We start from the raw sequence: 14853 nt of genomic DNA, 5'->3' as shown, positions 1-14853 counted from the left end.
CACGGTTTGAGACGCAGTTCGGCTAGAAAAGAAAAATTAGAGGCGTATGAATTTTCTTCGCTGTCAGAGCAGCGAGTGCATGTGGAGAATGTCCTCTGAAACACATAGCAACCGTGGCACATGAGCCTAGCCTTCTGTTTAGCCACGGGGACAATGACGCTTGACCTTGGTGGAACGCTCACTTCGTCATCGAGGACACTCAGGACTGCGTGACCTTCCAGAGTTGTCTTGGGCGGTATGACTTCATCCGACGAAAGCGTGATGAGCTTAGATCGAAGGTTGATGATCGCTTGATGCTCGGTCAGGAAGTCCACGCCCAAGATTACGCCGCAGGAACATTACGAGAGAACTACGAAACTGGCAGGATAAGTATATCCGTTGACCGCAACTGTTGCGGTGTATCATCCTCATGGCGTAATAAGGTGGCATGATTAAAGGAAAACTGCATAGGTTTTAGAAATCGACGAGCTTAAAGGGGTCGAATGTGTGAAACTTGCAGATAAAGCATGCGAAGTTCTTTTCAAGCTTCTCCGCAGTGCACAGAGCCAAGTGAGGGAGTGAGGGGCGTGATGACGTCATCGCAGGCACCTCTACATTCCCAACGCATAAACTCTTGCTTTGAAGGACAAAAAAACAACGTCACCGAAAGCAAAGCCCACCGAGCGTTGTTTGGCAGCATCCAACGAAACGAAGCATGCAGAGTATGGTTGACGGCAGCTGTAATTTGATATCTCACCTTCCGTAACGTCCCACCGAGCTGCCCCGCATTTCTCTGATGCGTTGAGAAGAAGCCTAAAATTCAATCGTCGATTACGTCATTATTTTAAACGCGAGCGCAAAAACACTTTGCATGTTTTGCATGCTTTGCACGGCATCTATAGATTTGAATCCTACAATATCGCGCAATTCTCGAACAGTGGTGCATTTGCCTTTTCAAGAAGAAAGACGGGCTGGTTGGTACTTTTGATTCATTGGCTGAAACATGGTAACTAGCTCTAAAACATACAAGGGACAGCGAAAACGTGTGGCCCGCCGGTATCTGTTCGCTGTTCCTTGTCTTTTTTAGTGCTAGTTACCATGTTTCGGCCAGTGAATAAGGTGACCTCCCGCGGTGCGGATGTGTGGTCCGTCCCAGTGGTCGTCACTTTCTTCAGCTGAGCGGCGAGCTGTCCACTGATGACAGAGTAATCTGCACATGTGTCCACTAAGGCAGTAACCGCGCGGCCATCGATAGTCACCTCAAGGCCCCGGATCCGTCTGGTAATGTGACTGCGGCTGCAGCTCATCGCTTTCATTTCGCTTGCAGGCGTGATGATCTCGAAGTTACGTCGCGGCGTCCTTAAGATCATCGTAGTGGATGCGGCGTGGTCGCGCGTCTTCGTCGTTGGAGAATCGTCGTTTCGTCGCGAAGCAACCTCACCTCCAAAGATTGCTCTCTTGCGGCGACTGGGGAGATTGCGGGGGCTGGGGGACCTCCCTCGGGTAGCCAATATCAAAGGCGGGCGGGTGCAAACGGGCGGCGCTCTGGCACAGCAGGCTGATATCGAAGAGGCCTTGGTGCGTCTTGTCGAGAAGCCAAGGTGCGTAACGTGGCAGAATAGCTCTTGGCCTGTGGTTCTTGTCCTATTGACTTGGGGGTCTGGGTGTACAGCTCCTGCTGCACTTCTCCGCGTACGACATTCAGGAGCGACGCTGTTTGAGCCTGTGAAGAATACGGCAGCAGTCGACGCAGTTTCTCCCGGACTACTTCACGGATAACTTCTTGCGAGTCGTTGGTGGTGATCGTCGTGTCTGGGTAACTTGCGCAGACTTGTACCGGACGGTTGTACTGCCGAGTCCGGGTGTCGAGGGTCCTTTCAATGGTGGGCGCTTCTTGGGCGAATTCGGCGACGGTTTTGGGCGGGTTTCTTACGACGCCGAGAAAAGTGACTCCTTCACGCCCGGCATCAGGAATCGGATTTTCTTTTCTTCGGTCATGTTCGGATAGGCTCGCCGGAAAATAAGCTGCATTTGTTCTACAGACATGACCACAGTATCGCTTGGCTGTTGTACCCTTAACTGCAGTAGCATCTCAGCCCTTTCTTTACGAGGAATGCTGGTAAAGCTCTTCAGGGCCTCACTCTTGAAAAGATACTGAGTTGTCAAGGCGATCTCGTGGTTTTTGTACCATGTTTTAACAGGGTCGTCGAGGGGCAAGAAAACATATCGAAGCTTCATATCATCCTGCCACCTGTTGAATGTTGCCCGCTTGAATTGTTCGAGCCATTCCTCCAAGTCTTCACGAGGGGAGCCGTTGAAGGCTGGAGGTACCCGTGACTGCTGTAGAAGGGCAGGGGTCGACGCTGATGGTGAACCCATGGTGGACGCCGAAGCTCCCTTCCGCTGTCGCGTGCGTTCCGGTAGGGTTCCTAGCTCAGGTGGCAGCCCTTAGAGACTGCAGCTGCTTCGAGTTTCGTCACTGATCTAGGCGGTCTCGATGTCTTCTGTTGCGGCTGTTGAAGCAAGGGTTGGGTGCGAAACAGACACCTCCACCAGATGCACTGTGGTGATGCCAGCGCTGGTCAGAACAGACAAGCAGACTGAGGTGTCACTGAAACGAACTCTGAAAGAACTGAACTCGGCGGTAAAAATGGCTCTCGTCGTAAAAATAGTTGTAAAACGGCTGTCGACGTAAAAATAGTAGCGTGTTCTCACCTTTCGACTCCTGCACCGACGTAACAGCGGCTGTTTCTCTGATTTCCACGAATACAGCGAGACCTCGGGGAGGAAAGCGCGAGCCACTTTCGTCCTCGCTAAAATGAAATACCTCCACTGACGCCGTTATTCCGCCTCTGCCTGATAGGAACGTAACTGAAGGAGAAATTGGCGCTAGCGTCTGTAATAAAGAACCGGTATAAGCATGAGAAGGTTCTGAAAGAAGAAAAGTTCTCTATCTCTCTAGCTCTCTCTCTCTCTCTGTCTCTACCTTTTGAATTTATGACTCGCGCGACCGTTGCAACCGCCGCGCATCCTTTGCGTGTTTCTTGAATTGCGTCAGTCGCGTTATCTTGGGCGATTTCACCTACTTTGCGGCGCCGGTCACAGTCACTTTGGCGTCGTGTTCCTTCACGTGTTAGCGATGTCGGTGCAGCGACAACTACGGCGATGCTTGGTTTTGTGCTCGTGACCTTCGAAACTGTAATGACTGCAGCGAGACACACGCGAATACGACATGGCGTGCGTACGCTTTCTCTGGAGCCATCGCTCATTTCGGCGTCGTGGATCATGAACTATGATTTAATCACCGCTGTTGACGAAGGAGTCATCGTGTTTGGTCGCAGAAGAATCGGCGCACATAGGAGCCGGTTATGCAACTGTACGTTAACTGAGTTCTGCTGGTGTCGCGTTTATAGTGAAGGCCATTGCGTGTAATGCTTTGTTTTCATGCGTTTTCATAAACAATATACGTTTCTTTTTTTTGCAGATATTTATGAATGTCAGCCACACCGTGCACGCTATAAATTGCGTGTCCTCACTGTGCACGGAATGATCCTTCTTTACTGCGTGAAATCAGTATGTACAGAATGATCGTACATGTTTTGCGTGAATTACGCACGGAATTATGTACCGAAAATGTCAGCTTCGCCGTTTGAGATAAACTGAACACCTAAGGTGCGTCAACACTAACTTTCTGTATTGTACGGAATGCTGTAACAGGTATACTGTGTATTTTGAGAACTAATATTTCTTTTAGAAAGTAACGGGCGCTCGGCTGCTGGCCCGAAAGACGCGGGTTCGATCCCGGCCGCGGCGGCTGAATTTCGATGGAGACTCTTTTGCTTCACTTTTTTTATTTTTATTTTTAAAAGTAAACCACTACCACCACCACCAAATTCTAGAGGCCCGTCTACTGTGCGATGTCAGTCAGTGCACGTTAAAGAACCCCGGCTGGTCTAAATTTCCGGAGCCCTTCACTACGGCGTCCCTCATAGCCTGAGTCGCTTTGGGACGTTAAACCCCCATAAATCAAACCAAACTAGAAAGTAACGCGAAAGGTGCGTCAATAAAAACATGCAAAATATGTTCTCTGTTCTCCCTACATATATGCCCAGCGCTGCGGTTATCATTGATGACCAACAGCGCAACCAATTTTAACATGCCACAACAGCAAAGAAAGGGTTTATGTAAACACAAGTGCGCGGCCCACAGCAGGCAGACAACGATTCATCCGCCCACTTCCCAAGCCGGCCCGATTTTAGAATAGTCCGCGCGCGAAGCAGATGGCATGCGAACACCCCCCGCGCCCGCGTGTTCGGTCGTCCGTTGTCAAGGGGTTGTTCAGGGTGACATTGGCTGGGAATTGTTTAAAGCGCAGAGTAAAATCTCGAAGCAAGAGGGACGAAAACCGATGGGCACATAAGATGTTTAAATATTCGTACAGATAGATCCTTGACTCAACGTGGAGGAACACAACTACAACTGACCAGTAAGGATGCAGGCAGGGGCGTAGCCAGGGAGGGGGGGGGGGGGGGGGGGGGGGTGCTTAGGAAGCTTCAGCCCCCGCCACCCACCCACCCGAAATTTTTTCGAACTGTCACGCACCGCTGACCAAAACAACCACCGGCGCCGGAAGTCATTCTGGACTTTGTCACCTACAATGTCTCTTTCAGACTAGAAAAGACATTTCGGCGCAAACCTTGCTAACTCGGGTTGGATTTCGTGGCAACGCCCATGCACCTGGAGTCACGCAACGCAAGGAGCCGCATCCTAGCACAAGCTTTCAAGAGCCTATCGATGACAAGCGGGCTCGCCCCGGCATCCGGCGGCGGCCGCGGAGTCTACGGAGCCACGCATCCCTAAACTTTTGACGCGAAAGCTGCACTGAGATTTTCAAATCGGGAACTTCAATTAGTTTATTATTCTTATATTTTACATATTTTTGCATATTTTGCAGAACTCCTCGTTTATACATGTGCTTGCTGTTGCGACTAAAATTTCGGTGCAATTACTCGCTATACATGACCGGTGACAGCTGCTGCTACGCAGTACACTGGAACGAAGGACAGCGTCATTGAGATTTTTCCCTGGCCGTTGCATATGTGCAAAAATGTAACGGTTCTTGAACAACAAAGATTCATTAAAATATTTGTCCTCTACTTGCTCATTTCATGGCCTTTACATTTTTCATATCAGCGGCATGCACTGTTTTGCTCATTTCGGACGGATATAGCTCTAGACTTCGTGTGATATTTGCTCTACTTATTAAATACGCAAAAACATGGAAGCATAGGTATCAGTTATGTCTGCCACGATTTTTAAATATACGAATACATTCTTTTATTTAAAAAAATACATATTTCACTTGTCTAGACAGTGTGTAGCGTTAACTAATACACAATGGCATTGTCAATGGCAATGCAGTTATTATTGTTGCGTTTGATCTCTCCACAAATTCTATGAGGAGGCCGCGCTGCAACATGAGCCCCCCCCCCCCCCCCCCCCGAACAAAATTTCTGGCTACGCCACTGGATGCAGGAAATCATAATAAAGGTAGAGGGTGTGGCTTGAATAAATTAGATTGGAAGGCCGACTGTCAGCCAGCACAGAAGAGGAAAGGGCGAAATAAGACAAAAATGATGTCATCATAATTCAAGAGTTAGTGCATTATTGTGTGAAGCAAGTTCATGGTGCCTTATAGAACGCGGATTTAACAGGAAATACACGCAAGATGCTGGCTCATATCTATCCTTTGATAAGCCTAGGGGATCTACATGTATTTTAAAATCCTGCCGTATACATCTAGCTCTCGATATACAGGGTCTGTTCTGAAAGTAGTAGGACTGATTTTTTTAATAAAATTTATTCATGAGAGAAGTAAAAACGATTAGAATTTTTCAAAGTAGCACCCTTCCGCACCTACACGCTGCTGCTAATGAGTTTTCCAGTTTTCGTGCGCCTCCAGGAACGCCTGGACTGGAATGCTGTTTAGCTCCCTCGTCACGGCCTGTTGAACCGCCTCTACCGATCCGTGATGTTTCCCCTTGAGCGTCGATTTTATTCTCGGGAACAGAAAAAAGTCTGGCGGGGCCAAGTATGGGCTGCAGGGGGCCTGAGACAGCGTTGCCGACTTGTACTGGGCCAAAAATCGGGGCCCTCATTCTCATGATGAAGAAGATCCTGGCAGATCTCTTTCCGGTTGCCCTTTTGCTCCTCTGACAACACTCCCGGCACCAACTTCGCGCACACTTTCCTCATGGCTAAGTTTTCTGTCACGATCTCAAGAACTTGGGCTTCAGGAATGCTCAAGTCGTCAGCAATCATTCTGATACTCATCCTGGAATCACTGTTCAGTAAATGTTTCACTTGTTACACATTTTCGTTCGTCCTGCTGGTTTAAAGGCGTCCGGAGCGGTCGTCGTCTTCCACTCTTTCCTTACCTTCTCGGAGCAGCTTGCGCCACTCAAAAAACACCTGGTCTACCCATGACAGCGTCACCGTAGGCCTCCTAAATCATGTCGTGAGCCTCTTTGCCCGTTTTACCAAGATTTACACCAAATTTGATCGCGTATCACTGATCCGGTAAACGCTTCATGGTTCTGCGTGACGAGACGTTTCGACAGGGGTTCAGAGTACAAGCGACCTGCTCTCTTTAACGGCCGAGAGCCGACTGGCGATTTTCCCCAGCATTCCCAATATCCCCCTTCACCGATCCTGCACGCGCAGACCGCCTCTCGTCCGCCCGTTCGCCCAGGAAAAATCCAGTCCTACTACTTTCAGAACAGACCCTGTATACCGGCATGATCAGCGCACATGAAGTGCTAGGGCTCAGGGATAATGAAAGTAACGTGAATGTGTCCGCGGTAATGGTCAGCAAAATGTGGTAGGTTGGTGGCCCAAAAGCGGGAAACTAACCCTAAAGATAAGATTTCTTGAGTCAAGCGCAATATAGCATAAAGTTTATTCGAATGTGTATCTGAGAAAAAATGAATTCCAAGAAAGCATTTCTTAATTTTTGGAAAAAAATATGCTGAAACAAAAATTATAAAAAATAGCGCGCCGGGATGCAACCGTCGCGATCCCGTCTTAAAGAGATGCTTCTGAACCCATCCATCGACCTGCCCAACGCTAAAATCCAAAACTGTAGACTTTCATAGTAAAGATCATTCACCACACTTTGCGCTGAACGAGGCGCGTATTGGCCTAAGCCCAGCAATCGGGAGTCCGATCGTCGACTGACGCGTACCAGTAGGGGCTCCTGCAGTGTGCTGCCGTATCATTATGTGGAAACAGCTCGAAACAAAGCGGAAAAGAAAGAAGACGGGACGAGCGCTGTCTTCTTTCTGGTCCGCAGTGTTTGGCGCTGCTTTATACCAAATCGCTCAGCTTTCCATGTTGCTGCCGTATCGGTTGCTAAACCACGGCACCGAGCACAAACGGGTTGGACACTCCCAAACATGCCGAAGAAAATTGGTTGGAAAGGCTCGGGAGCTGTCTCACCCTGGCTGGGCACCTCAACCGCGCTTGAGGGAATGAAAGACGGAAGAGAGAAACAGGAGCTGTAGTAGAGGCATCCGGGCTAATTTCGACCACCTGGTGTGCTTTAACGTCACGCCGCACAATGTTGTCTCCCCCCCCCCCTTTTTAATCCCTTCCTTCACGCGGCGGTTCAGGTTTCCAAGTGGAGTATAGCGTTCCCACGCATTTTCTGTCTTCATAACCTCTTCTTCACCATCCTCCTTCGAAGGTTGGAACTAAACATTCGCAGCGCGTTTAGCGCTATAGTTTCGCTCACTTTTGATGTTTTTTTCTCACTAGATCAACAGAAGTGCGCAGGTGCGGGTCGCGTTCAAAAACCTGAAGCATGCCCGCCGTTTAAAATCTAACTTGAAAACACAAACAATTCTTCGGCGCTTCGTTGTGCTGCGTGTACGCGCGTTCTCTGCGTAGGCCAGACGGATCTCGGCTATTGTGCGACTAGCTCTAACAGCCGTTTTCTTCTTCTCAGTTTCCTTTGCTGCTTCAAGATAGTGTTAACCAGTTCACAAGCTCTGACGCCAAGCCTCAAGTGGCCCGGCGGCGTGTCTATTGATTGCCATGGACTAATACGATCATGCATCGCAGGTCTTCACGCCAACTACTCCCTTCATGCTGCGCTCTGCGTTGTCCTAGCACAACATTCATGGGTATCATGTCAAGGCATTATACTATGCCTCTCTTGGAACAGTATGCATTATGCAACAGTTGCGTACCATAAGGCACGCAGCCGCTCTAAGAGTTGCGGTAGCCTCATCCGCTTCTGCCTCAGCATGACCATTTTTGCTGGTACTGCTTGTGTCGGGGCGCTAGGTAAGGCATAGTTACTGGAGTTGATCTTGATCCGCCGCGGTGGCTTATAGTCTATGGCGTTCGGCTGCTGAGCCCAAGGTCCGCAGAATCGAATCCCAGCCATTGTGGCTGCATTTCGATGCAAGCACACTGATAAAATGCCTAGTTAGTCGACATTACATAGGAACCCTCCACCACGGCGTCTCTCATAGCCGATGTGATGCTGCGTGAAGTTAAGCTCCAAATACTATACCATACCATACCACACCATACCATACCATACCATACCCCACCATGAAGTCGATCTTGCCGCACAATCTATAAACACTGGCATCTGAGCTGCAGTCCCGTAGAAGTCCTCCGCGTATTTTACGCACCCAGAAAGCTGAGCGGGTTGTGCTCACAGAGAGGGCAAAAGAAGAAACCCCAGTGCGATAAAAGGCATGGCAAGCCTTTTGTATCCTGCGCCGTCGGCGTGGTGCATGAAATCTCATTGACATGTGGAAGAGTCTGCATAGGCCGGACGGGACGTTACATCAATGACAGGGCGCGGGAGCATGAAAAATCGCTAGAGAACGAAGGGGGGTCGAATTTGCCTCCTCACTGTAAAGAATGCGAGGGTGAGCCAGTGCTCAGCAGTGTTATATAGATTCTAGACAGAAGCTGCGATCAGATGGCTCCTGAAATTCTTGAAGCCTTTATGATTGAAAAGAATATGAGCACTGTATTAGTGATATAGCTGTGTAGCTTTTCGAAGAAATGAACTTTGCTGTCTGGAAACGTTTTTATGAAGGTCTGCACAGCCAAGTATTCTCTTTTTCTGACGTCCGACGCTCGAACCTGGGTAGTGTTGTTGTGGTGCTCTTATTGTTATTTTCCTTTGTTGTTTTTTTTTGTTACTCTTCTTTGTCTTCGTTTAGCTTTTACATTTAAGGTATTGACTGTTTTTGCTTCGAATGCATGACACTGTTTTTCCTTCGCTTGACTGACACTGCTAATGCTAACAATTGCTTGGTTTATTTTCCTAATCTTCGTTATAAGCTAGTGCTTTAAGCGCAGGGTAGAAGAAGCGTTTTGCGATTTGTGTTTAGTCTTGTCATTTGCAAATTTATGTTACTGCCTGGGTTGAGAACGATAGGCCGTTGCTACATGGTGAGTGAGGGTTATAAATACGCCCCTTTTCTTCCAATAAATATTTGGTAGCGTGCGCATGTGTTGTTCTTTTTTTTTTCTTGTGTTGTCGTTGCGCCGCAGTTTTTTCAGTCATGCACCAACTCGCCCAACAGTCCGTCATTCTAAAGTGTGCCATAGCATCAGCTTGAATGTTATGTGGATCGTGAGCATGGCCGCGAATCCAGTGTATGCGTACAGGACATGCGTACTTCGCGCAGAGTAGATGAATTGATTGTGCAATCTGAAATGTGCGTCGAACAGCCTTAAGCTCTTTAAGGGCAGCGAGGGAGTCAGTATAAAGATGAACTGCATTGAATGTGGGAACGAGCGGAAGGGAAGCAATGACATTCTAAATGGCTTGAAGTTCCAGGTGTCCACCCGTCTTCCGTTTCTTCGTACCTCCTTTTCTTCCGAAAATCGGTGAACGTGGCAGCAGTAGTATTACGCGACAGCGTGTACAGCTCGTTCGGTCGAAAAGCCGCCGGCGCAGTAGTAGCCGGTACCGCGTGTCGGAAATAATCGGAGGCTGCGTAAAACAATCGTATCATGGTAATTTGTGGTCCTGGTGATTGATATGATTGCTTGATGTGTGATAGGCGATGACTAGTTAATGAAATAATTGTAATAATTGATTAACTGATTAATTAACGAAATGAAAATATGAAAAAAATCGTAAAAAGGGGGTTCAAACGTGTCAAAATGCTCAGAACGAAAAGCCAGTGCTTCGTGATACTAATTAAGAAAATTTAAATGTGTAATTGATCAATTAATTAATTTAAACAATTAAAAAAATAAAAATGCGTTCATTTACATCCCCACCTGCAACACGCTGTCGCGTTCCACTCTTATAGGCGAAGCTTCAGCGTCCTCCAATTTTTAAGTACAGTAGCTCAGATAAAGGAAAAGAAAAGAGTCTGTGACTGGCGTCAGCTGGTAACTAATGCTGTTACATACTCCGCTGACATTCGCTGCTCCAGTGCTGTGGTACAATTGAGCAGTTTCTTGAGGCGGTCATGCAGCGAATCATGAAACAGTTGCTACTGCTTGGAACTACAGACATAGCAGCAGTTTCTTGCATACGCTAACACGTAAGCAACTTTTTCACGAAGCATCGGCCTTATGCATATGCATGAAAGCATCAGCATGCCTCTCTGCAGGGGTGGACCTGACAGCCCTCTTGCGGTAGGTTAAAAAAAAAAACATCGAAATTCACCTGTCAACGCTGCCCGACGCTCAGCGTTGTTGAAATTCTCGTTAGCCCCTAGTCGCCATGAGGGCGGCTTAAGTTCGCGGCTGCAGTTTGCTCTTGTAGGTGTCGGCTACGAATATTTCTGCAGCTGCAGTGTCCGGGATTGACTATCGCTTGACGGGAGTGGGTGAATCTTCGATGTCACTGCAGTGTGGGGCAACCCATGCAGTCCCAGTGCGCGCACGGGCTAACTGAGTGAGGCAGACAAACTCAACGAAGCCCGCGTTGAAGGACGGCTGGTTTTAATTGCCCGATTTCGAATTCGCCTGCAGCGCCCGTGCACTGCATCTGTTGTGAAGCCTCGACGTGCTAAAGCAGTGCCGAAGTGTTATGCCCGACCGTCGCCTACACCCAGCAGCCATAACTCGCAGTGCACTGCCTAAGCATACACGAATGTCGTCCAACTGATACCAAGCGAAAATTAAACGGCAGCGAAAGCGTTGAAATCGTACTATGGAGCGCCACAGTCCTTCAAAAGTGTTACGAAAATTATCGGCTGCACGACAAAATATTTTGTGGCAGTGTCTCTTTTACATGGTGTGTCACAGGCGCTTCAGTAGCAGAAGAACAAAGGTACGGGAAATAACCTTCATCAGAGCAGCCTTTTGACGTCCAGCAGTGGAAGCCCCAAAGCCGTTAGTTTCAAAAGCGCTGTGTATGGTGCCGAGCTAAGCCTCAGGTACTCGCTGCATCACCGCGCAGCACTTCGTAAGAAGCAGACGTTTCTTTTCACTTCAGTGCCACACTATAGGACAAAATATTTCACAAGAGAAAGTGCAAGCAAACAACTAAGCATTAAGAATCTGCGGTTTAAGAATGCAACATTCCAAACTACTATTCACGTAATAATGCGCTTGCCTACCATCGTTCAATTTTCGCTCAGTTTCCATCCTCGGATGAAAACAAAACGGCCAAGCTACAGAATGCTTGCTATCCGTTTGACACCAGCCACCAGTCACTTGTGCGCGGTTGGAAGTTTGCTCGGAAAATCCGATTGGCTCTCGAGGTTGAACTTCTTCCAATCAACAAAACGCTGGCTGCAGGCTTCACTGTTGTTCACAGACCCCCGGGGGCGCCCTTTTTTTCTGAGAGCGCGATCAGACGAGAAAATTAATTTAAACAAAAAAACGAAAAGAAGCGAGGAAACTGAACTTTGTAGAGCGGAAAGAGGCCTCTGTCATCAAAGGTATTGCTAACAATTGAATTTTTTTGGTGCAATGGTACTGACTTTCTAAGTCATAGCTCAGCGTCAAGCAGCATTGGCAGGATCACACGCAGGCGTCGTATAGTGAAATCTAAAATCCCTGAAATCAAAATCATACCCATATACTTTGCAAAAATGGACGCTATTTAAGATAGCAATGAGAAACGACATCAAAGTACAACATGCCGCCACACAGTGCATGACATGCAGAACCAAACACGTGGTATAAATCACATAGGCATACCCCAATTAACAACTAGCAAACAGCAAAGCCTGCTGTTCTATGTAGCGCACGGTGAGGAGCGTTGCATATTTATGGAGCAACGCTGCTCACCCGTAAAAATCGCAAGCATCAGTAGGTAGAAGGTGAACACTCTTCCATTATTTTTTTTTGCTAAGTTTAAATTGCACTCGCTGCGTTTCACGTTGTAAACGAAGCAGAGCACGCCTATAACGGCTTTAGCAAGTGAAGTACGAGGTCTGTTAGAAAAGTATCCGACCTATGGCCGTTCAAAAAAAACTTGCATAACTGGAGCGTTGCAAACCTAGTCATCTTTAAAGTAGTCTACTTGGGACTCCACACACTTCTCCCAGCGGTGCTGCCATTGTGGGAAGTATTCCGAAAAGGCCTTTTTCGGAATGGAGTTTAGCTCAGCTGTCGTTGCAGCCATAATGTTCTTCCTTGTCTGAAATCGCGCTCCTTTCAATGGCCTTTTGATTTTGGGAACCAGCCAGAAATCGCAGGGGCCATATCAGGACAGTAAGGAGTCTGTTGAACTACAGGAGTCTGGTTTTTCAGCAAAAAATCTGATTCGAGTGCGAGGAATGTGCAGGAGCATTGGCGCGATGGGTACGCCAATTTCCTGTTGACCTCAGCTCCGGGTTCTTGCGCCGCACAGCATCACGTAGGCAACGGAGGACATCCCTGTAGTACTCTTTGGTCATTGTTTGACCCTGTAGAGTGCGTACTCGTGGTCTGCCACACAGAGGGTGTCAAAGAAAGCAGTCAGCATCACTTTCACATTGCTGCGCAATTGGCGGGCCTTCTTAAGTCTTGGTGACGTGGAATGATTCCACTCTGACGACTGGGATCTGGTTTCCGGGTCGCACCTGTACACCCAAGACTCGTCACTAGTGATTATGATGTTGATGAAGTCGGGGTCACTGTTTGCGGAATCCAGCATGTCCTGTGAGACTTCAACACGAAGCTGCTTTTGCTCCACCGTGAGCAGCTTCGGCACGAATTTCGCCGCAACTCTCTCCATGGCCAAATCTTCGGTGATAATGGAATGTGCGGAGAAATTACTCATGTCCACCTCTTCCTCAATTTCTCGGATAGTCACGCGACGGTCCCACATCCCCACCGCGTTCACTTCGGCAATGATCTGGTCATTTCGGCATGTTGATGACTGACCGAAGCGTGGCTCGCTCTCCACCGATGTGCGGCCATCTTTAAAACAATTGTAACACTGCTTAAACTGTGTGCTGCTCATAGCATCTTCACCGAAAGCCGTCTGAATATTTCGAATGGTTTCCACTCGGCTGTCGCCAAGTTTATGGCAAAATTTGTTGCAGTAGCGCTGCTCCTTTCACTCCGCCATTTTCCTTGCAATAAAAAACCGACGAGAGCACTGCACACTGCCTCACTCAAACGCTGCTTCCCAGCGACTGACGCTATCGGCAGGCGGGAAAAAATTCATGCATGCGCATGAAGGTTCAAGGTCGCCTGATGCAAGCGCGCTTGTCTCATATCCATCAGGTGTTCGCAAAAAAAAATAAAGTCGGATACTTTTCTAACAGACCTCGTATAATGTTTTACAAGGATTAACACGCTTGCGACAGCAACAACACACACATCCTATTACTACTTCAAGCCCAAAAGCCAGCGTACAGCCACTGGTGCACTTATAAGTTTTCGCTAGGCATGCGCGATCGAACGACCAAAAGGGTGCAGCTACAACCCAGGGGCAAACCACAAACGAGGAGGAAAAGCCGCGATGATGATGATGCGCACAGACAACGACACGTGGAGAAGGCATGCTGCGCTCATGGCATGGAGGGTCATTAGCAAAGCGCAACCGTAAGGTGAGTTGCGGCGCCACGGTGCCGAGTGCACGTGGGCTGGAAACCCCCCCCCCCCCCCCCCCCCCCCCACGCAGAACCAAGACATGTGCGTGGCATGTGCCTGCACTTCTTTCTATCTCCCCTTTTCCTTTGGATTTTGTGATGAAACAGTAATCACCAATGCATGTGGGAAGCCACGTCACTCGCCAAGGTTGAGGAACCGTGCAGATTCTAAAATAGCTGTCGTAGCGGCACCTCGTAGACTTTCCGACGAGCGACCGTCTACCGCGTTATCCCGAGCCAACAAACATGCAAGCAAGATAGGATACGCATGCGCACTGCATCCTTCTCGGCACCAGGTGCTCTGTCTAGTATTTGGTCATTGGAAATATCCTCCAGTGACTTAACAGTTCGTCGCGCGACCCGTCGTTTGGGCTTATTTTTGCTCACGCCTGAACGTCTTCACTTTTACTGCCACGGGATTGGGAACAACTAGCTGGGGCCTTTGTCAATCTGTCTCCGAGTAAAGTATAGTTCCTTGCGCTCAACAAAGCAGTGCGTTCACCATCAGGACAATACGACGACTGCCGATGGGCAACGCGCTCTTCACTAATCGGTCGAACGAGCGTCTATGACGGTTTCAGCGCATATCTACTACCGCATTGTCAGCGGATTGATCCACTGAGCTCGGCCCCGGTGACAACACTTGCCCGTGGTGTCCTTGTAGGCAAGCTGCTGCATCCTTCAATAAATGCAATGTTGTGATTGCCTACCGTCAGATGGGGGAACAATGGCCAGCCGACTAACGCAGGTGCAACGCACAGCCGCTGGCGTCACAGCCCGTACAAAAATAGCCGGC

This window comes from Amblyomma mixtum, chromosome 3 (genome assembly GCF_055824585.1).
Source record: "Amblyomma mixtum isolate Tamu chromosome 3, ASM5582458v1, whole genome shotgun sequence".
In the NCBI taxonomy this organism is placed as follows: Eukaryota; Metazoa; Arthropoda; class Arachnida; order Ixodida; family Ixodidae; genus Amblyomma; species Amblyomma mixtum.
Note: the sequence above shows the minus strand (reverse complement) of the source record.